The sequence below is a fragment of the Physeter macrocephalus genome, chromosome 4 (assembly GCF_002837175.3).
Source record: "Physeter macrocephalus isolate SW-GA chromosome 4, ASM283717v5, whole genome shotgun sequence".
Lineage (NCBI taxonomy): Eukaryota > Metazoa > Chordata > Mammalia > Artiodactyla > Physeteridae > Physeter > Physeter macrocephalus.
The window spans coordinates 17,846,465-17,870,626 of record NC_041217.1 but is presented as its reverse complement, the minus strand read 5'-3'; the positions used below and the strand labels follow the sequence as shown (position 1 = coordinate 17,870,626).

Genomic DNA, 24,162 nt, shown 5'->3' with positions numbered 1-24,162 from the left:
GTACAAATGAACTCATTTACAAAACAGAAATAGAGTCACAGATGTAGAAAACAAACTTATGGTTACCAGGGGGTAAGTGGGGGGAGGGATAAATAGGGAGATTAGGATCGACATATACACACTACTATATATAAAATAGATAACTAATAAGGACCTACTGTATAGCACAGGGAACTCTACTCAATATTCTGTAATGGCCTCTATGGGAAAAGAATCTAAAAAAGAGTGGATATATGTATATGTATTACTGATTCACTTTGCTGCACACTTGAAACTAACATAGCATTGTAAATCAACTATACTCCAATAAAAATTTTAAAAAATATAGTGAGGTTTTTGACACTTTTTAGCTACAGAGACAATGATAATGACACAAGTTTAAATGAAAAAAAAATCGTGTTAAAAAGATTTACTATAGCTGACATTTATTGAATCCTTATTGCATGCCAGATACTTATTTATCTCATTTAATCTCCAAAATTACCACATGAGGTCTGTGCTATGTTTTATCACCATTTTGCAGATGAGGAAACTGAGGTTCAGGGAGGTTAAGTAACTTGCCCCAAGGTGCACATATAGAGAGAGACAGAATCAGGGTTCTATCCTACAATCTTCTAGTAGAGCCTGCATGCTTAACAACTCTTAGCCCTTTCTCTGCTCGATTGTCTAACCATTAACAAAACTCTATATGTATGTTTACTAAAAATAAATGTAAATAGAGAAAAGAGTGAAAGGAAACACACAGGACTGCTAATAGTGGTTATCTCCTGGGGCAAGATTTTTAATTTCTTTCTACATCTTTTATATTTTTCAAAAATTCTAATGTGAATATGTATTATTTTTATATTTAAGAAAAAATCATATTAAATATAAAAAGTATAATTCCAGTATAACATATTTGGATATCTGTGTCATTCTGAATGCCACATGCTCATTCTTAGACTTTAATTTTAGAGTGGAGGAGTAGTTTTTCCATTTCCAAGAACAGAATTGAGTCAAGTGGACAGCAGGATTGTAGAGGTGGGCAGACCCAGGCAAGGCAGGGATGGTTTTAAATCACTGCTCTCTGTTTGTCATTAAGAACTGTTTTTCTTTCCCTCTAAGACCTAAATGTCTTTTAATTGTAGGTCAACTGATTCTGTAACTGAAAAGTTGAGCAGCAGATTAAATACAGCCTGCTGTTACTGTAATGAGGAATGATTAGGATCTGAAACAGTTTTCTCCCTTGCCTGGAAAAAAGCACCAATTAGTATTAATGAATCACTGCTGGTAGGACGCAGCCAGGGTTCCAGTTTTCCCAAAATATGAGAATGACTTAATCTTGGCCAAGATATTTTGTTCCCTTCTTATTATTACTTTATTTGTATTATTTTTTAATGAAGTCTTTGTATAGCAGGATTATCTGAAGTTTATAGGGATACTCTTTAGAAATAATGCTTAAGATCATTTGTGATTAAGAGTAGGTTTAAATTTCTCACGTTGAATAGAAATGTACCTAGGACGAAAACTAAGAGGTTTTTGTTTGTTTGTTTGTGGCTTTGGTTACATATCTGAAATAACCTGTGTACTTTTATTTTCCTAGCTTGGTTTAAAGTGAATTTTGTCTTAACAGAAAGAGAGATCCTGTTTGTCAGGGAGTATTGAAATAGTCGTGATTGTACATTTATGGTGTGTGATATAAATTTTATAAGCCTTTAGGGAGGTATTTTGTCATTATTGTCAAAAACCTTAAATATGCTTATACTCTTTATGCAATAAAAGCATTTCTAGAAGTATAGAAGGAAATAATGATAAACACACAAAGATCCACAGTTACATTGTGGAAAGTTGGAAACAACCTAAAATATACAATTAGAGATTTCTGTTAGAGGTAGGAATTTTCTTCTGTCTTGTTCACTCCCGTATCACAAGTGCAAAGAAAGTGCCTGTTCATAATAGATAATAAATATTTGTTGGATGAATAAATAAATAATATGCAATAATAAGTCATTTTCTCTGAAAATATTTAAGAGAAGTTAAAAAGCTAAGTGAAAAGGCTGGAAAATTTTGTATGACAGTATGATACTAAGCTTACTTAAAAATGAATATATTTTGGAAGGGTAAAGAATGAACTGCAAAAGTGGATGCCTCTGGGAAAAAGGACCGGGGATTTGGAACAGGAGAAAAAGGATGACTTTCAACATGTAACTTTTTATGGAGTTGGTACTTTATCCATGCATATTCTTTTTAATTTTAAAAAGCTAACTAAAAGTGGATTCTGAATTTTATCAAAAGCTTTCTCAGCATCTATTGAGATGATCATACGGTTTTTATTCTTCGATTTGTTAATGTGGTATATCACATTGATTGATTTGTGGATATTGAAATATCCTTGCATCCCTGGGATAAAGCCCACTTGATCATGGTGTATGATCCTTTTAATGTATAGTTGGATTCAGTTTGCTAGTATTTTGTTAAGGATTTTTGCATCTATGTTCATGAGTGATATTGGCCTATAATTTTCTTCTTTTCGTGATATCTTTTTCTGCTGTTGGTATCAGGATGATGCTGGCCTCATGGAATGAGTTTGGAAGTGTTCCTTCCTCGGAAATGTTTTGGAATAGTGTGAGAAGGATAGATGTTAACTTTTCTCTAAATGTTTGGTAGAATTCACCTGTGTATATGTGTAATTTTCTCTTTGTGTAACATTTGAAGATTAAAAGCCAAAATTGAAAACTCTACACTAATTTATATTTTTCTGCTTTGTAGAATTGCTGTAGAATTTTTTTCCTCATTATGCTTTTATGGTATTTTCCAACTTTCTCAATGAGCAATGTTACATTGTACTAAGACTTAAAAGATATAAAATAAGTAAAAAGATAGCATCAGTGGAGACATATTTCTTTCATACAGAGCAATTTACCTGAGCCGTGGGTTGTAATTCCTCGGGGGGTAGGGGAAGAAGCAGCACAAGGGAAAGAGGAGGCCATTTTTATACTTGAGACTGTGGTGCTTGACAACTAAAATTAATAGGGTAAGTTCTTGAAAACAACAAGGTGTGAGAAATCTCTATGGGCTCTATTGGAGGATGGAGAGCTAATGGGGAGAAGAGGTTGGGAAAAAAAATTGTGTAGCTTGATTCAGATTGGTACCTCTGCATCTCTGGTGTACCAGCATCTCTTAAGGAACCCTGAGCTCTTTGTTGAGTGCTGGAACAAACCTACTAGAGTCAGGACAGAGGACTGAAGAAGGACAAACAGATGGGAGTGAAAAGTGAAAAAATGGGACAGAATGAGAGCTACAGAATTGTCTGTGGGGACCGTGATCCTAGGGGGACTGGGAGACGTGCTACGGTGTTAGTCTCTTCTTGAAAAAAGTGGTTTGCAAATAGTCTCCGCTGGTGTTTTTCTAAAACTCTAGGCACTCCATTTGAAAAACACCACTGTGCTTCTCTACTCTAATTATAGTTCTGTGTACAACATGGTCTCCAGGAAGGAGTTTGTATGTCTAGATGAATCTGGGGAAACTGGCAGCTTCATTCTCTTGTGGGCAGCACCATCGTTCATCAACAAAAAGTGAAAGTGTTATGCAAACACTCTGCTGGAAGAAAAATGGTAAAGGTTTGGAGTGTGACATGATACATCAGGAAAGATGTCATGGGCTTTGTTATGGCAAAGGAAGAGCTTCATTGCCTCCTCTTCCTCGTCTCCCCTTCACTGCTCTGTCCAGAGCATTCTACCTTCTGCAGACCTCAGAAATTGTCGATGCTCTAGCTGCTCTCATCCTGATCTCAGTTGCCTCTGACTGTCAAGTTGGGAAAATGACATTTTTTATTCTTCCTCTTACTCGATCACTCTGAGGCACTTGCACCATTGACTGCTTTCTCCTTCGTGAAATTCTGTTTATTTGACATCTGTGAATTAAGCAGAGGTGTTCCTGAGTGGTCCAACACTGGTTCCTCTCTCACTTTAAGTGCTGACTCTGGGTAATCTCAAACAGAGATGTAACTACCGCATACCCCTTCAAAATCCCACCCCTGGCCTCATCTCTCTTACTTCAATGCTCATAGCTCTAGGTGCTTTCGGACATGTCTTACAGACCTAATATTTTAAAACTGAGCCGGCTATCTTCCAGAACATATGATCCTCTATCTTTATTTCTCTTAATTAATACAGAAAAGATCTAGCCGATCTTCTACACTAGAATGCTAGAGTCTTCCTCCTCCCCTTGATTGCTCTCACCCACTGCCTTGCTCCAACCTCATCGCATTCCCAACCCACGGTCTGACCTCACTCCACATCACAGTTTCCTTCCCCATTGCCCTCCTTCTCCACTGCCCTCTCCACAGAGTGTATGTGTTTATCCCAATGAACCTCTCTGTGGCCCCTGAAAACATTACCTTATGCAGTGACACAAGATGCCCTTAAATATGTTATTTCTTCTGCCTAAGATGACCCTTGCTGCTTTGCCCACCTGATGAAAATTTACTCATCCTTCCAGATCTCTGCCACATGTGCCTCCTCTCTGAAGTCTTCCCAGACTTACACTTCCGGAAGAATTAAATACTCTTACATTTCTGGTTCTACACATACTGTGTAGAGTTCTATCATAATTCACATCACTTTATGCTTTCAGTGCTCCCTTCATGTCTTTATTTTCCATAGTTCCATAAAAACAGGGATCCAATCAACCTGAGAAGCTTTCCAAGAATACAAAAGAAAAGGAAAAAAGAGATGAAAGTAATGAAAAGAGAATATAGAAGACATAAAAGACAGAGAACAGGCATCTAACATGAGGTTTATGGGTTTTCCAGAACAAGAAATCAAAATAATTGGAACAGAAGAAATAGCATAATTAAAGAAAATTTTGTGGAGCTCAAAAATATTTATTTACGAAATTCAAAGGCCTCAACACATTCTTGGCAAAACTTCACATTCTTTTTTAAGAATGTGACTGTTATTTGGGTAAAAATATGAGACAACATGAAGAAACAAAAAAAATCAGTCTGGCTTTTCACTTCTCTGCCATATTGACAATTTTTGAGGGGGAAATTTGGTGATATAAGCATTTTATTTACAGTCAATTAGTCTTCATATGTGAAAGCAATAGAAAAATATCGTCAGATATACAAGGGTTCAGAAAATAAATTGCTCATGAACATTTTGAAAAATTTCCTAGAGATACAGTCCATCTTAACTATGCTATGAGTGAAAAATGAATGCTCAAGTTAGGAGGAGTAATACTATAAAAGGACTGATAGATCTACCTACAAGACTATCACAGGCCATGATAAACTGTCACTGCAGGAATTATGATAACAGTTTGTACCTCAGCATCACAGATAAGTGAACTGACCACAAAAATGAATCTGTAAAGAAATTTACAGCATGGTAATGCCTTTCATTGTTGGACCTGGGTGAAGATTAAACTGAAGCAATTTCATTGCGTGTTCTTTACCTTATGAAAATAAATTGGTGATTAGACACATTCATCCCTACTGTGACAGGAACCTCTCTTAGGCAGAATGTATCTCAGAGTTAAAGCTTCAGTTAATATTAATATTACCAGATAGCATGACAACTATTTTTTTTTTTAATGCTGTGGCAGAGATTGTATTGCTCACCAGATCTATGCCATTCTCTTTACAGTCACACAGCTAGACTAGTTCCAGGCTCCCTAGCATTTGCTTTGGCCACATGCCTGGGTTCCAGCAATAGCATTAGAGCAGAAATAATATACAACAGTTCTAAGTCTGGTCCCTGTAAAACATGCAGTCTTTGGTTTTTTTTTTTTTTTTTTTTTTTGGTCCTCACTCATTGTCTGAATAGAGAAGAATCCAAGGTTATAGAAGAGGACAGAGCCTCAAGATGTAAGGAAACTTTGTCCTTGAATGACTGTATGGAACAGAGTCCATCATTAAACTGTTACTGAGTTAAGCCACTGAAATTTTGGCATCACTTTCTAAAGCTATCTTATCCTTACAGACATAAGTACCTACAAAAACAGAGGTAAGATATCAAACCGTTGCTATGGTTGTGTTTTATTGTTTTATAATTTTCTTCTTTCCACTTGTTATGTATATTCCTTTTATTAGTATAATTTACATGAAGAATTCTTGGGTCTTGTATATGGTAGTAAGTTATATTGGTCTTATAATATCTCAAATGTTCTGTGCTTGAGCTACTTGATCTATGTTTTGTCCATTCTTCAAGGCTCTTATCACAGAGGTAAGCATGTGAGAGAAGTTTAGTAGTTGACATTAATTTATCTTGTAATTGTCCATATAGAAGATTTATATTTTCTGGATCTAGATACCAAAACAGTAGATCCCAATCTTCCAAAAGATGTCAGGCTTTATTCATGGGTAGTAATAAATGTTGAGTGTTCTCTTACAGAAAACAGTTGTGGCTGGAAATATGGTAGGAACAAAATGAAGTTTCTACTGTCAGGACACTTACATGCAGCCAACAGAGACAGACAAATAAGCAAATAAACACATAATATAATTTCAGGGAGTAATAACTTCTATGGCAAAAAAAAAAATAAAGCAAAGTTAAGACAGGAAGGACTCATTTGGTGAGAGAAGGGGACTATTTGAGGCAAGAGTGATGTCTGAGCAGAGGCTGGAGAGACAATGAGTACATTCTGTTAATTCTGGTAGAAGGGAGCAGCCCATGTAAAGTTCTTGAGGCAGAAAGGAGCTTGGAATGTTCAAAGAGTTGAATAAGTTCCAGCATAAATTACAAAAACAATGGGAGGAGTTGATATCAGAGAGACAGTGACTCATGGCACATACATAGCAGAGAGTTTGGACTTTAAACTACACGACAGTTTCCTTACATGTAAAACTTCATTTGATTGTCACAACAAACGTGAAAGGTGTTAGTATATTTGTAGTTTCACATGAAGAGAACTAGGCTAGGAGGGCTGTACCCCAAAGTACAAAATCAGAAGACCCAGAATCCAGATTATATCCTCATTCTGGTTGTCTCCAAATCCTGTTGTTCAGGTAACCACCTGGAAACCCTGCCTCCAGAATGCTGTCAAGCCCTTAAATGTGCCTAAATGTATGTTATGCCTCTCATATTCAGGATTGCAAGTACTCTTCAATCCCTTAAGCATCCCTGGTGGTCTAGATCTGTCCTTCTCCTTGGCAAAAATCAAATGTTCCTCCTCCACACAAGAAGGTGAAGGAAACCTGCTTTGAATTAATGAAACCCAATTTATTTGCTTTTGTCACTGGAGTATTCTTGGGATTTGAGGAATTTTCTATAAAAAACGTAAAATTTTACATTTTCGTTTGAGTGCTGTCCTAAAAAATACCATATCCTGGATTATCTGACCTTTTGAATTCAGTGTCTACTACATTGTCTGACCCCTTGTGAATTTAGTGTCTATATTAGTATGTATGTCTAGGATTTTTATGGTGCTCAAGCCAAGCTGGGCTATTTTATTGTAGAGCTAAGGGAGGTGGGGAATGAGTGGCAGCCAGCACTCAAATGATGGTCACTAGCAAACGAGGGCTAAGTGACGTTAACGTAATCTAAAGGAATGGACGATTTTTCGTATTTTAAGTTGAGAAAGTGGGGGAGAAGAGAGCCATCCCAGGGTACCCACAGTTTTCCACGTACGCTTAATAAAAGGTAACCTGTGCCATGGTATTTAATTTCAACAAAAGCAGCACCATTTGACATGTTAAATTGCCATTCATTCAAATTGTATTAGTCCTGAAGTTTTACCTATATGTTTGTTTGATTAGATTACTATCACTTTAGGAATTTATACCTATTTTATGTTTGTATGTATTAACGAAGCACTTGATAAAAAAATTTAAATTCAAATTGGGTTCTTCGGAAATATTTTCCTTTAAAAGAGATTCACACATTTCTCAAATTTAAAAAATATTGATTTAAAATGTACGTCGCATATAAAGGAAAGAAATGTTAATATTCTTTGGTAACTTTGTAGCATCAGGACTGTAACTCCAACATTTATTAATTTTATAATGTAGCTTAGTCCAGATGATTCATTTTAATTTAACTACAGAGGTGTCCACTGTGATGCTCTTTATGATGGCAACTATTAGAAACAATTTAAACTTTTATCATTTCAGGATTAATTGAATGAGAAACATTATACAATTGACTGTGTTTTACACTTCAAAATAATATCACAGATACATGTTTATTGACTTGGAAAAATGTTTACCATATATTGTTAGGTGAAAAAACTGAACAACAAAAATGATATATAACTTAATCCTATTTTTATAAAAAAGATGTGTTTGTGTTATATGTATGTGAAAATATATGCGTGTGACAAGCCCTGAGAAAACACATACCATGGGTTTTAGTGTGATCTTCTCTGGACTACAGGTTATGATTTTTTTCCTCTTTTGGTTTACCTGTATTTTCTAACTTTCCCACACTGATCAGGAACTGCTTTTGCAACTAAAAATAATTTAAATTTTAAAAGATAGTTTAAATGCTCTAAAAAATTGTCCAAAATAACCATTCCATTTTAAAAAGAGGCATCAAGGAGGACTCTCATCAGATTACATACAAAAGATTAAAGAGTGGGTGAGGCGAAAGATGATCCACAGATTTTGATAATTCTTTGAGAAATATGAAATACTATCGGAAATATTCATTGGAAATAACAGGATGGGGCATCACAAAACCACACCTGGGAGTAACTTACTTAAACACTAAAATGTGGATCTTTTCATATAGTCTGGGATGTAATTCTACTCTTTTATCTTCCCTAAACGAAAATAACAGAAACTACTAGAGTCAGGTTGCAATTTTCTAAAAACCAAAGGCATTTTTTTTGTAAGACTGAAGTTTTACAGTTATTTCCTGATAACTCATGGTCATAAAAAGGAAAATCCTAACCATTTATATATTTCATCATTTTGAGAAATAAAATGGCATATATAAATCCAAAAAAGTAATGCTTGAAATGATTATCTATTTTCCCCAATTATTCCTGTTAAAGATTTATAAAGTACAGAAAATTTCAAAATATAAGCCAAAACATCCATATTTTTACCACTCAGGGAAAATTGTTATTAACATTTTAATGCATATAGTTTTGGTCATTTTCATTTTTATTTACATTTTAATGATATTTGGATTTAGTAAACGTACTGTTTTACAAACTAATTTTGATTTAAAATATCCTCAGAACATTTTTCTGTATCAGAAAGTCTTAGAAAACAAAAATGGTATTTCATAGTAATCTTTTATTAAATAATTTTCAGGCTGTTGTATTTTTGTTTAAATTTTACTATCATAAATAATACAGAGAAGATCATGTTTGCATATGAAACTCTGAGCATCTCTTTAATTGTTTTCTTAGGTTAAATTCCAGAATTAGGGTTACTGGGTCCCCCCGTGGCGGAGCACAGGCTCCGGACGCGCAGGCCCAGCGGCCATGGCTCACGGGCCCAGCCGCTCAGCGGCATGTGGGATCTTCCCGGACCAGGGCACGAACCCATGTCTCCTGCATCGGCAGGCAGACTCGCAACCACTGCGCCACCAGGGAAGCCCGGTCATTTTCATTTTTATTTACATTTTAATGATATTTGGATTTAGTAAACGTACTGTTTTACAAACTAATTTTGATTTAAAATATCCTCAGAACATTTTTCTGTATCAGAAAGCATCGGCAGGCAGACTTTATTAAACTGCGCATGCATAGAAGCTTGGTCATTTTCATTTTTATTTACATTTTAATGATATTTGGATTTAGTAAACGTACTGTTTTACAAACTAATTTTGATTTAAAATATCCTCAGAACATTTTTCTGTATCAGAAAGTCTTAGAAAACAAAAATGGTATTTCATAGTAATCTTTTATTAAATAATTTTCAGGCTGTTGTATTTTTGTTTAAATTTTACTATCATAAATAATACAGAGAAGATCATGTTTGCATATGAAACTCTGAGCATCTCTTTAATTGTTTTCTTAGGTTAAATTCCAGAATTAGGGTTACTGGGTCAATATGTAGGCAGTTTAAAGATATTTACACATATTACCACTTTTGTTTTCCCTCTGATAGACTATATCTGCTAATACACCCATCGTTGTTGAATACATGCAATTTTACCCAGCCCGTGCTAAGTACCTTGAAGGAAGGAACCCTAGAGATTCTACTTTAATTTCTGCACACTTTTGTACTTTGTATTCAGATAGGAAGAGGAAATAGAAGAGCTATAATAATTGTATGTTGTTACAGAGCTTCATTACTGATCAGAAAGAATGATTGGAAAAATCTTCCCACCTCAGTTTTGCAGATGGCAGAAATCAAGTTTGACAGTTACCAGAGCTGACAACTCCTCATGATACCATTTCTGAAGCAAATGGAACACAGGACAGGGATCTTCTAACCCTTTGCCTTTGACAGAGTTATTTTCCAGATTACAATAAACATCCCAGGATGTGCTATTGAACTAAGTTAGAAATAAAGACCCCCAAGGCCTGGAAGCCATTTAATTGCTATTCAAGCATTTCTGGAAGTGCTTGGAGCCCCTCACAGGGAGGAAAATACCCTTGTACACAAGATGAGAGAATTGCTAATAACAGTGGGTGGCAGGAAAGCCATTTTTAAAGATAAGAATTGGCTTGGGATGCCAGAATTAAAGCATTCACTGTGTCAGGTCAACCTTTATATTAAATTATAAATATTAACAGTTTCCTTTTCTTCTAAGAAGAGGAAATAGTTTTATGCTTGTTTGTTTCTTTGCTCATTTTTAATGTTGACTAGCCATTCCCTGACCTTGCCCCCTCCCCGCCTCTGGGGATGTCATAGAGAGATGCTCTACCATGTAACATTGCATCTTTACACCAAGCTATACCTTATACATCACAGGCACCCCCAAATGATTGGATGCCAGCCTTGCTAGCCCATGCCCACGCCACAGGGTTAGGTGAGCAGTGGGGTAATGTATGTGTCCTACTCTGCAGCTACTCGTAAAGTCTTCAAGTGCTTTGACTATTTAATGCCTATCTCTGTTTGTAATGTTTTCCCCACAGACCTAGAGTTCCATAGGGGCTGAGTCTGTCTTTCTTACTCACTTCTGTATCTGCTACACAGAAGTACCGTTGAACTCCCTAGAGATTCTACTTTAATTTCTGCACACTTTTGTACTTTGTATTCAGATAGGAAGAGGAAATAGAAGAGCTATAATAATTGTATGTTGTTACAGAGCTTCATTACTGATCAGAAAGAATGATTGGAAAAATCTTCCCACCTCAGTTTTGCAGATGGCAGAAATCAAGTTTGACAGTTACCAGAGCTGACAACTCCTCATGATACCATTTCTGAAGCAAATGGAACACAGGACAGGGATCTTCTAACCCTTTGCCTTTGACAGAGTTATTTTCCAGATTACAATAAACATCCCAGGATGTGCTATTGAACTAAGTTAGAAATAAAGACCCCCAAGGCCTGGAAGCCATTTAATTGCTATTCAAGCATTTCTGGAAGTGCTTGGAGCCCCTCACAGGGAGGAAAATACCCTTGTACACAAGATGAGAGAATTGCTAATAACAGTGGGTGGCAGGAAAGCCATTTTTAAAGATAAGAATTGGCTTGGGATGCCAGAATTAAAGCATTCACTGTGTCAGGTCAACCTTTATATTAAATTATAAATATTAACAGTTTCCTTTTCTTCTAAGAAGAGGAAATAGTTTTATGCTTGTTTGTTTCTTTGCTCATTTTTAATGTTGACTAGCCATTCCCTGACCTTGCCCCCTCCCCGCCTCTGGGGATGTCATAGAGAGATGCTCTACCATGTAACATTGCATCTTTACACCAAGCTATACCTTATACATCACAGGCACCCCCAAATGATTGGATGCCAGCCTTGCTAGCCCATGCCCACGCCACAGGGTTAGGTGAGCAGTGGGGTAATGTATGTGTCCTACTCTGCAGCTACTCGTAAAGTCTTCAAGTGCTTTGACTATTTAATGCCTATCTCTGTTTGTAATGTTTTCCCCACAGACCTAGAGTTCCATAGGGGCTGAGTCTGTCTTTCTTACTCACTTCTGTATCTGCTACAGAAGTACCATTGAACTGGCAGCATATAAGAGCACGTGCTTTCCCATAATCTTACCACCACAGGGAATTCATTTTGGTTTTTAACCTTTGCCAATTGGATAGTCAAAAATGGAACTCATTGTGTGATGCTGGTGAAACTGAACATAAACTCATTTGTTTATTTTTCTTTTGTAATTTGCCTCTTTGTGTCCTTTTGCATATTTTTTCAATTAAGAACTCCTCTTTTTCCTGTTGATGTAAAAGAACTATTCTTTTTTAATAAATTAAGGATAGTAACTCTTTGTCCACCATATATTTTATAAATATTGCATCCCTAGTATATTATTTATAGTGTTTTTGATATAGAGAGAATTTTAACTTTTTTCTCAAGTATCAATATATCGTTTTCCTTTCTGGTTTTTGCTTTATGCTTAGAAAGCCCTTCTCTACTAGTGTCAGTTCTTATCTTATTTTCTTTTAATGGCTTAATTTTAAAATTAACCCAACTCACTGAATTCAACAAAATATTGTTTCAAGAGCTTTAATTAATATCTTGCCTCAAATAATGTAATTTGTACAGTTGAATTTTTATATTTCCAAGCTTGCTAATCTGCAAATGTCATGATGATAAGGACTCCATACTGGAATGTCTTTCTGTTGGCCCTAAATTCAAAAGAGGAATAACTCTAATAAGTATCACTGTGTCCCCACTTGACTTCCTCCTTGCATGGAGTCACTTCACAGAAGCCTTGAGAAATAATGTCGACTTTTTCCTACAGTTTTTCTTATAGGGTGTGAGGCAAGGGTTTTACTCTGAATGGCATGAGGAAAGCTTCCTAGAAATACTCTCTGGATATTTTCCCCTTTCCCCAAAATTCCCCACGCAGAGTCATAGGTAAAAAATATCTACCACAGTTGTTCTCATTCAAATAATCCCTTCTACTCACTGTTTCACAATTGTCCTATCCCTGCTCCTCTGAGAGTAGGTGCTAGAGAATAAAATTTCCACTCTGCCTCTCACTGACTGACTGGAGAACTTGCCTGTTATCCAGATTTCAGTGTGACAAAGAGCATGAAAGGTGACATAGAAATCCAGAATCCTTTCCTTTTAGAAAGTAGAGGAAGAGTTCCAGTTTCTGGTTCTGCACATAAGATGCTTGGAAGTTGCCACTCCATCCTAACAAGTAAAAAGCTGAAGAGAGTGAAAAAGCAGCAACTCTTCTTGGATCTGTAAGACAGGGTGGACACAGGGCACACGACCAACTGTCTCTCCCAAGGTTGGAGAGACAGACAAGTCAATACAGGGAGTCTAGGCTCTCCACAGTGGAGACTCACAAGCAGAAACCACTGCAGGAATCAAAAACCTGAATGGCAATTGATGGATTGCTGGAGGCTCAGCATGGACAACTCTAAGAGTTAAAAACTCCAGGGGGGTCCCCTCATAGGATGGTCCCCACAGCATTGTGAGATTCACCTCCAAGAGCTCCACCAGATTCCCACAGTAAATACCAGGGGAAAATCTCCTAGTGCTTCCTGCAGGGGGAGGGGGAAGAAGAACCGTTTTGAAATACACCAGAGCACTTGGTTCTTCTTAACAAGGTCTGCCGTGAGGGGAAACCAGTTAACCAGAGCCTACCCTGCTGGGGTATTATTATCAGAGCCTAACTGACCTGGGGGAAGGGAAATAACCCAACTCCACCCATCTCTAGCCATCCTGCCCCAACTAAGGGGGAGGAGAAAACCCGAGCAACTCTTGTGAAGGTCACAGTCCAGGGGCACAGTCTCACTAAAAGACCGAGACCTAATCATAGACCTATAGATCGCTTCCCCTCCCACCTCACCATCATGTTATTAAGGCCTGTTTAGAATAGTTCCTTTTACCCTGTACCTTATGTGTGGCTATCAACGAAAAAATTACAAAGCATATCTAAAGGCAGAAGACACGATTCGAGGAGGCGGAACAAGTATAAGGACCAGGCATGGCAGGGACGCTGGAATGATCAGACGGGGGATTTTAAACAGCTATGGTAAATAGGCTAAGAGCTTTAAGAGATAAAGTGGACAGCGTGTAAGAAGAGATGGGTGATGTTAAGCAGAGAGATGGAAGTCCTGAGAGAAAAAGAGAGGAAAACGTTGAGAAGGAGGAAGTCTACAGATACAGATTTAGTAATAATTTGTGTTGCTATCACAAAGTAAATCTACTGTTCCTGCACAGCAGGTGATGGTAATTTAACGCCACCTTTGATGAAATGGTAATGCTCATAAACTCTGCATATTAAACCATTAAATAAAGCCTCTTTCACTCTGATTCTCTTACAATGTCACTTATTACCCTATTCTCAAAGGAAGATTTTTGGCAATAAGTTTCTTGTCGTGTTTTATAAGCTTTCCTGGTTTTGTTTTATTCACACTTGAGTTTCCTGATGGCCAAGCCCCCAGCTAGCTCACCTAGCACCTTTGATCTAATTTTTTAAAGAATTACCCCTCTTAGAGATGGATGCCAGGTGAATTCCTTGAGTGCAGGAGTGAGATCTCAGCCTCTAGTCCAGGCTGTCTTTCGCAGGGCACACCCTAAACAATTGTACAGATTGGCAGGGATCTTGATGCCTCCTACTTATGTGGAGAACATGAAGTTGAAAAGTGGCAACATGGTGGGCAACCACCAGATTCATCATGAAGGCACCGTGCTCATTTCTTGAGCTGGATGAACCATGGCTCTGATCAAACGTTTGGGGCGTTTTATTCTTGCAAAGAAGGCTGATACTCTGAACGAATGAAATCATCATTAAAAAACAAGCTATGCCACTTGGGTCCTCCTCTTCCTCAAATACATAATTTTTTTAAAAAGAAGTTTCTGGTTAACATAGTATAATTTTTGTTTTATTGCACCTGTATCAAAACAATTTTTGATATGCTTTTATATTGGGAGACTGAAAAAGTCTACATTTATTTTAAATTAGTGCTATGTCCATTACAACTCCATTCATGTTAAAAAGTGCAAAAAGACAATAAAAATGTTCCTATTCTCGCTCTCTAAGGGAGATACATGGAGCACTGTGGTTACACAAGTACCTGTGGAGAGAATGCACCTAAGACTGGTAGAAAATACCCAGCTAGCCTGGAGCAGGGTCTGGCTCCTCAGTTGCCTTAATTTAGCATGAATTTCCTTGATACCTGATTGCTACCATATCTCTTTGACTTGTGATTTGGCTAGACTTTGTTTTTCGGGACCATATGAAACACTCAATAAGTATTTATGGAAACAAGATACTCTGCATCCCTCCAATTTCCTCTTCCACATCTTTGGATTTGTTGATGGGGCAGAGAGAACGTACAGTCAGGTGGGCCAGATACAAAGGAGAACTGTGGGTCCCAGGCCACCTGAGCACCTTGGGGAGGATCAGGCAGTGGAATGCACTGCATTTTTGATAAACTCGTCATGGGGAGCAAGCTAAAGGGCTTACTTGCTTTGTCATGGTAGGACTCAGTTGGGTGTGTGTGCCAAGATGAGAGCCATGTCTGTTCCTCCGACCAAGTGGACTTTCCCATGGCCCTCACTTTTGGCCTTAACCTTATTCTGCTCACTGATGTCTTTATGGCTGCCTGTGGGTCCTCTTAGGTAACTCACAGTTCTTTGAACCCTGGCTGGTGGCAGAATTACTGGTTAGTGGTGCCTGATTAGTTTTGTTCCCTACTCATCAATAAAGATGAAATCATCCCTATTCAAGATTGAAGGGACCATTCCAAACTTTTAGTTATACTAGATTATGTTTCATAAAAGAAGCTTTATGTTCTCAAGGCATTTATTACTATAATCCTTAAGACTGACAAATGTTTCCTGTACTTCACTCTTGTCTCAGTTTGGTCAAGTCTTTGAGAGGGTTTGCATCAGATTCACTTTATGGACAGGTATTGTGTTTGAATATCTATGCTAGCTTTAGACAGTCACACAGAAACAAAGATCAGAGAATAGTTCATTAGAAAAAAATATTAAACTAGGTATCAAAGGGCATTAGCTCTGATTTTGGCTGACTATGAACCTTGAGAAAGACCTTGACTTCTCTGTTTCAGGTGCTTCATGTATAAAAGAAGGAAAAGAATGATTGCCTTACCCACTTCAGAGCCTTGTTCTGAGAATCTTAAATGTGAAAGTACTTTTGCAAACTATAAAGTCCTACGTAAATTCACGGTTTTCTTATTAGGAGGCCCTGCTACCTCCCTACCTGAGGGAGCCTTTAACTGATCTTCCCCGGCCCCACCCATCACGGGCACTTCTGCGGCTCTGTTTAGAGAAACACAATTTATGGCGGCACAGATACAGACCTGGATCACGGGGTCACTGCTGTGTTTCCATTACAAACACACAGGCTTCAGGCTTCAGCCCTTTCCACATGCTGAACTTCATCGGAGTCCCATGTGTTGAGAGCCTTCTGGAAGAGACCCAACAATTACAGAGCAGTGCACCATACAGACTTGGCCTGAATGTAATTTCAGCCTGAACTTTCTGGGGTTTGTTATGGGGTCCCATCCTGCAGTCTTTCAACATGAGAAACTCTCCTGGGCATGGAAGTTTTGGAAAGTCTTCAAGATTGAGGAGTACCGCCTCTAGGATTGACAATCAGGGAGGAGCCCTTAGCCAGAATGGACCTTAAATCTCATTTCATGAGCCTGCTGCTTTTCTGTGTCTGTGTGGCCTTCTACTTAAAATGAATAACCAAAGTATATAGTTTTAAGTACAGTGGTTTCTACACTCCTAGAGCTGATTTTTCCTTTGCCCCCCAGGTTGATGGTAGTAAAATAAATGGATCCAAATGGATTTTGCAGAGATAGTCAAAAAGCCATGCCAACTTGGCCTCTTTTGTACAGTAAGTACAGTGTGAGTAACTGCCATTTAGAGAGGATACAACCCCAAGTCAATTATTGATTGCTTTAGCTACTCCTTCCTTAGGTCAGCCAACCACAGTTGCACATTGTATTCTAGCACCCAGAACATGACCATGGAGAATGAGGGGCACATGTACACAATATTCTGCCAAGGCAGAAGTGTCAGCCCTGGCATAGAATGAATAATGGAACTGGGTCTCTGATCTACAAGTCAGGTTTCCATGAACCTGTGTCTTTTGTCACATGGTTGTCCAGTGTCTCCATGTGGTGACATTTCCCATGAGTCCAGGTAGACACACAGACCCAGGGGAAGGCTGGGAATGAAAATGAAGTTAGTGGTATTCATTTATCTTCCTGTGGTGACCATAGCATTGCCATTATACTGACAGCATGGAGCGGCCCACACCGGGGCCCTTGGTTCATCCTCTGCATTATGGTACCCTTCCTTCATCTTTTCAAGATGCCTGCTGTGGCTAGTGACGTGGCTCTGCACATCATAGGCATTCTTTTCTTTTCTTTTCTTTTTTTTAAAATAACTTAGGTTCTCCTTTTAAAAAGCAGGCAGCCAATAATTCCCATGGGAAAATGAACCCTTTACATTAAAACATAATCTTCAAAGAAGCACATGGCACATGAATTAGGGGTTCCTCAGGAGACCTCTATTCAGGCAAGAGTGAATAGGTAACTCAGTTCCATAGGTGCACATGGCACATGAATTAGGGGTTCCTCAGGAGACCTCTATTCAGGCAGGAGTGAATAGGTAACTCAATTCCATAGGCCAGAGTTTGGTAAAATTTCTGTACAGGACCAGGGCCAGATGGTAACTATTTTTGGCTTTGCGGACCATAAAAGGTCTCTGCAGCAAAGGCTTAACTCTCCATTGTAGCACAAAAGCAGCATAAACAATACTTAAATAAATAGGTGTGGCTCTATCCCAATAAAACTTTATTTACAAAAATAGGCAGTGAGCCAGATTTGGCTCACAAGCTGTAGCTTATGGACTTCTATTGTAAGTTACTGTGCATGGTAATACATGTGTGGACAATAAAAAATTCAGCAGACAATCATTAGTGCCTATTATGTGCTGTCGTAGATACAAAACTGAGTTAAGACTCCATTTTATGCAGATCCATTATCATTTTCTGCCATCCAGCAGGGTGGGGTCTGGTCCCTCGCTTTCAGTGTGTCTCCGCAGCATGCTTGCCTTTCATCACTGCCCCTCTCCTGTGTCCTTCTCCCACCCCATCTGCCCAATGTGCCTTGAGGGCAGAAGATGGTTATTTCATCCCTAAAACAGACAACAGATTCACATTTAGCTTCAACTCATACTGTGTGAGGTATTCTCGCATGCCTTATCTTCAATCTTCAAAACAATCCAGTGAAGTAAACTCCATTATTCGTCGTTTACAAATGACACAATATAGGCTCAGAGAAGTTAAGACAGGTGCCCCATGGATTCTACACTTGTTGGTAGTGGAGCTAGGGTCCAACCCAGACCACAAGAACATTACCACAGATGTCCTACATGACAGATTTTCTTTGAGCATAAATAGTTTATTTTGAACAAGAAGAAGAAAAAAGATAGGAAACATCTTATATCCAAATAAGGGAGCTGGGAAGAGGGCGGCTGGGTGTCCAAGACCACTTTGAGGGTGGGGTTTTGTTTTGTTTTGTTTTAACATTAACATTGTGGCTGTGTGCTGGAAAGGACATACATTCTTCATTCTTTTTCCATTACTTGAAAATTGTTGCAACCATTATGCAAAACCAATAAAGGGAAAACTTTTAAAAAAAAATGTCATTTGGCAGGCAGTGCCCAGCTGAAGAATAGCACAGGTCTCACGGGAGAACAATATGCATTTTGTAAAATTTCTTAAGAGACAATTTATGGTTTTGAGAAAACAAAACAGGAAATTGAATTAAAAGGAGAAACATATTTAAATAATGCTTAAGTGATGACATAACCAACCAAAGTCCAACAATCACAACCTAGAGTCAGGCATTGTCAGCTGCAAGAATTTTCTGGCATTGGTTGGTAGTGTCCAGGATGAAGAGAGATGTTTTATTCTTTAATTGGTACAACGTCACAACTTTGGAATAGGTGAAAACTAATTTCTTAAATTGGAAATTTAGGCCTAAATAGCAGGCTTCTGGCATGTCTTTACTGAAAACACAGACATATGACCTTCCTTCTTATGTCATGAATTTTAGTCCTTGTTTCTGAATTGGCAGTTCTTGACCCTGGAATGAATTTAGAGTATGTCAAGTGAGTATTCTTTCTTTCTATTATCCCATGCTCAATACATCTTGCGGAGTAAGGGATTTAAAAAAACATCTATTACAAGAAAGCAGAGTTTCTATCAGAAAGAAAGAAAATCAGAAGTCATTTTCTACCATCAGTAGTAAATACACACACACACACACACACACACACACACACACACATTTTTCTTCATGTTGCATCCAGTAAAAAAATGTTTCAAGAAAAGAAAGTTGATTCCCAATTCAAACCAGTATACTACATCTACTACCTTCTTCTATTAATTTTTGTTGGATTTTCCAAGATCCTTGAAAGGTAGGGGGTAAAGGAGAGAAACTGTGGACACGTAAGTAACTTTAGATTCTGGATCTTTCTGCAAACAGTTCCAAAAGAGGGTTGTTTTTCTTCATTAGTTATAAAATAATACTGTTATAAATGAAGATGAAGATTTTTATACACTTTGCATTTTCTTTTCTCTATTCCACAATATAATTGTATGAGATAGATTTTAGTATAGCCTGTATTTTATGGTGAGAATATGGAGACATTATATATATATATATTTTTTTTCTTTTGTATAGCCAAGTTCTTAACTACCACCCTAATCTGCTTCAAATGGGGATCAAAAACCTGTTCTGTCATTCAAGTGTGATGACAATATAATTAACTCAGTCTTAGCAAAAAAAAAAAAAAAGTATTTTGTGATTTGCTTGATTCTATTCATTTGTTGTCATGAAGTAATGAGATTGGGTTTATAAACAACACGTGTAATCTTTCTTGCCCAGTCCATTTTGTGATGAATGGCACACATCTCTGCAATGACTGGCCAGGTTCAGCAGTTCAGCTGAACACAACTAATTGCATCACGTGGTCATTGGGCCACTCACCATCCAGGAAATCTACTAAACTTCCTTCTCTGGCAGAGGTGAAATCACTTAGAGCAAGAGCTGTATCAGTAGCACCTGGCACACAGAGTATAGTAAGAAAAAAATCAGCTAAATGAATCAGGAAGCTGAGTAGAAATTAAACATGGCTTAATTTATTCTTACAAATGTTTACGTGGCATGGTAGGATATTTGCAACATAGCTGCTATGATTCCTTTCTGTGTATACATGCCCCTGGTCTTGGCCACATGACTTGCCTTGACCAACAGAATGCAGTAGAAGGGATGGTATGTGAACCTAATTCTCAGGAGGTCTTGCAGCGTGTGCTCTTGTACTCTGGAAACTAACCACCAGCCCAGCTCTCCTACTGGAGACATGTGTCCCAGCCAGTGGTTACCACTAATCTTCAGAAATGTCAGTGAGGCCAACGTAGCCCATAACGCTCCAGTTTTGTCACTGGATGACTACAGCTGCATAGTGACCCTAGGTAACAGAAGCAGAAGAACCTCCCAGTTGAGCCCAGCCCCAATGGCTGACATATAGAACAATAAGCAAATAAAATGGTCACTCCTGTAAGTCAGGATGTTTTGGGGTAGTTTTTTTATATAGCAATAGATAACTGATACCTATTAGCTTTTGAAAGCTGAATATTTTTATCTGTCACACCCTTAAAGTGAATAAAAGACAATTTAATAATAAAAAACCAACTAAACAGCACCCATTTGAAAAACCTCTTACAGCCGAACACATCTCCATCACATGAGGGAGGTTCTTCAAAGATAATCAGCAGGGGCACTCTGTTCTTATTTTGTTTCTTTTTCTTAGAGGAGTCAGTGATATGAAACCAAATCTGCAGGTCAACCTAGGGGCATTTCTTCACAGATTGAGGACATGTGTTTTTGTTAGATCTATGTTTCATATTGTTCGATAATACATGAAGTGAAAAGAAATCTACTGATATTGTTTTTCTTTGGAATTTGATTTACAACAATAATAGTTCCAGGATAATAAGCTTGGATTTGAGGAGTGGTCATTAGGGAAGAGTGAAAACAACATGAAACATTGGGAGAAAGGCCCTCTGCCCATTAAGGTACGGAGAACTCAGACCATTGAGGAATGTGTGGGTTTAAGAGGGGAGAAGTTTTAACTTACTTGACAAAATAGTAATAACATATTGACTGGGTGTAGGAAGAGGTCATGAGCAGTAACCACGTGCTGGAAGGCTGAGGGTCTTGTCCTGGGGGGAAAAGAGCTTCCATACTTTACAAGGCTTATAGTTTTCCTTAGCCAGATTGCTAAGCAGCAGATAATCACTCTCATAAAAATTTGGCCAATTTAGTATTACATATAGTACAATTACTATATACTTGGCAGTGAGTGAAACATTTTTTACACATTGTCTCAATTTCACAACAATTTTACGATGGAAGAAATATGGCCACTATTTTATAGTTAAGGAAACTGAGGCTAAGGAAAGTTGAGTAACTTGCTAATTTCACAGTTAGTAAGGAATTGGTTGAGATCTCAGGCCCAGGATCTCTCACCCCAGAGCACTTTTACTTAACCACAATATTAGATTGTTATCTAGAAATTAGAAGGTGATAAGAGACCCCGGGAAGAAAAACACCCAAAGAGCCATGACAGCAATTCATTATAGAATTGCAAGACATTTTAACTAAAAGGTTATTTTGTCCATATCCCTACCATCATGCCACCTAACTCATCTCAGATGAAAGTGTAACTTCTTATGAGGAAGACACTAATTCTCGCTAGTACTTTTGTTTTTTCTTTCAAAATACGAAGTGGAAAGCTATCCTTGAAAAATCTTTCTTTTTTTTTCAAACTAAAACAGTATTATTATCAATAAGGATTTGCCATTGTGTAGAAATATTTTTTGTTGTTCATTTTGTCAACTCTGATCAAGATTGAAACAAATTCAAAAATCTGTCCCAGGGATATTACTGAAAAGTACCAACAGATGTAAATTTTCTAATAATGCTGTACTACCCTGAGCTATGTTTTCTACTTCCAGTAAAATTGGGAAGACTTTATATCTGAGAAAGCAAATCAGGAAAATAAACCCCCTTCCTAAACTATCTCCACTAAGGAAATGCTCTTTGTTATACCATATTTGCATAATTCTTTTTGTAATTCAACGGCAAGTCACAGTATTCTGTTATAAACTTCTGGAATATAGAGTCACATAAATATGGAGTCAATATGGAGTTGTTACAGATGGCAGATGAAATGAGCTGAGTGGAACAGCTTTCCAAAACTCTGTTTATGCAACAGCAAAGTTTTGATATCAAATCAGTTTAGGGTTTATAAATGATAGTACAATTTAGGTAGCGTTGAGAGGTTTTCATCTACAAATTTCTCTTGTATTTCTTTTCTATTGCCCACAAAGATAGAAAAGCTCTCCAATTCAAAGACAATCAGCTATTAATTGAGGTGCTCTTACCCCATAATAGAAGTACTGATGCTCCATCCAGAAGCAAATCTCTGTTGTAATTGATACTAAGCTATGGGAGGAGTAGGATCTATGCTATTAATTAATTGGTTCAGAATGCCCTTCTAGCATGCCTTTGACATCTATTAATACTATCTTTTTTCTTTTCAATTGTTGACTTGGTGTAAACACAGACAACTAGGGATAGAAAGAAAGGATGGAATGCAACTGGGGGCACTTTGGAAAGCTTGCATCTTGTGATGAAGTAACATCTATATAGTTGAAATGAAACAGACAGCCACTCATGCTGTGACCACTTCAGGTTGTCTTAGTATAATGAGATCATCACAAACGGGGCTTTCATTCCAGGTGTACTTGACAACCCTGCTTTTGCAGAACTGGCCGACCCAGCTCAATTTCCCACTTACTGTCCTAGCTGGCTTTTCCATTATTATTTTCTCAAATTTTCTTTCAGTTTGAGTCATCTTTGATCATTTTGAATATAATGGTTAATATTCCTATCAGATAGGAAAACATGTTTTGGGAAAATCTTTATCTTTTTTTTCTCTTTGATGATTTTTGGTAAGGTAAGGAGAACAGTAAGCAATTTGAAAATGCACTCCCTCTGTTCCAGGTTGCTGGGGTGTGAAACTTGGGAGAAAGAAGATGAAAGTGTAAGATGATGGGTTTTCTCAACTGCATGGATGCTGAAATGTACAGAACACATTGTTTACAGCATCTCTGGGCTGTGAATCAGCCGTGATTACAGCTGGCTGGGGCAGAGCTGAAAGGGCAGTGGCATCAAAACCCAGATCATTTTTAAAAAACACAAATCCTTTTCACTGCCCGTGGATGAAATGACTGACTGACATGCTAAACCTATTAAATATGTATTTTGAAAATTTTGAAATGAGGAAAAATGCTATGTAAAAATTTTTACAGATGCTGAATGATTGTAAATGTGGTTAAAGATGTGGGACTGGCTCCAACTTTGTTCTTTCGTGGGTTGCTATTAGCTTACATTTGAAATCTCTGTTGGCCACGTAGTCCACATTGTTCTTCCAAATGTAATCATTTCTCTCTTTTATCTGATCTCCTACAGTCTTTCTGTTTTCATCAATATCTGACAGCAATTCCCAAAGATCCAATAGAGTCCACTCTAATATCCTTATGTATACTCTTTTCTCTCTTTGAAATCTAATACCTTAGCAGTGAAATAATTTATTGTGCTTTATTTAGACTTTTATTTTTTGCATGTGTTTTGATACTATCCTTTTGAAAAGAGTGATTTGGAAATTTAAACCAACTGTTCACCAAAAGTTATGAAAGCATGATTAAGAAATTTTCTCTTTTTAAATCCCTTTTTTAAACCTTCATTTTTTCAGAGTGCTATGGTGAATGCCACCAAGTCCATGGGTCTGGCAATGATGGGAAAATGAAAATGGATTTCTTGGAGCCCAGCTAACAGGTAAGCCATACAGAAGATCAAATGAGCCAGAGAAGTCAATGACAGTCCTATTTTTCTGGAAAACCATTAGATGATATGCTTGTCCCAACCTGGAGATGTTTAATTTATTGAATTTGACCTCCTGGTGAAACGACGGTGGCACCAACACACTCACCTAATAAGTGGGAGCCATACTTGCTTTCAAATGACATATA

General features: G+C 37.7%; 1 long non-coding RNA gene across 1 annotated transcript in view; it reads left to right on the top strand.

Moving 5' to 3' along the window:
• Window positions 1-23,917, top strand: part of LOC114486100 (uncharacterized) — a 191,393-nt gene extending 167,476 nt beyond the window's left edge. The window contains exon 3 of the long non-coding RNA XR_008617022.1: window positions 23,886-23,917. This is a non-coding gene — a long non-coding RNA (uncharacterized lncRNA). The remainder of the gene's footprint in view (window positions 1-23,885) is intronic.
• Window positions 23,918-24,162: the final 245 nt, after the last annotated feature.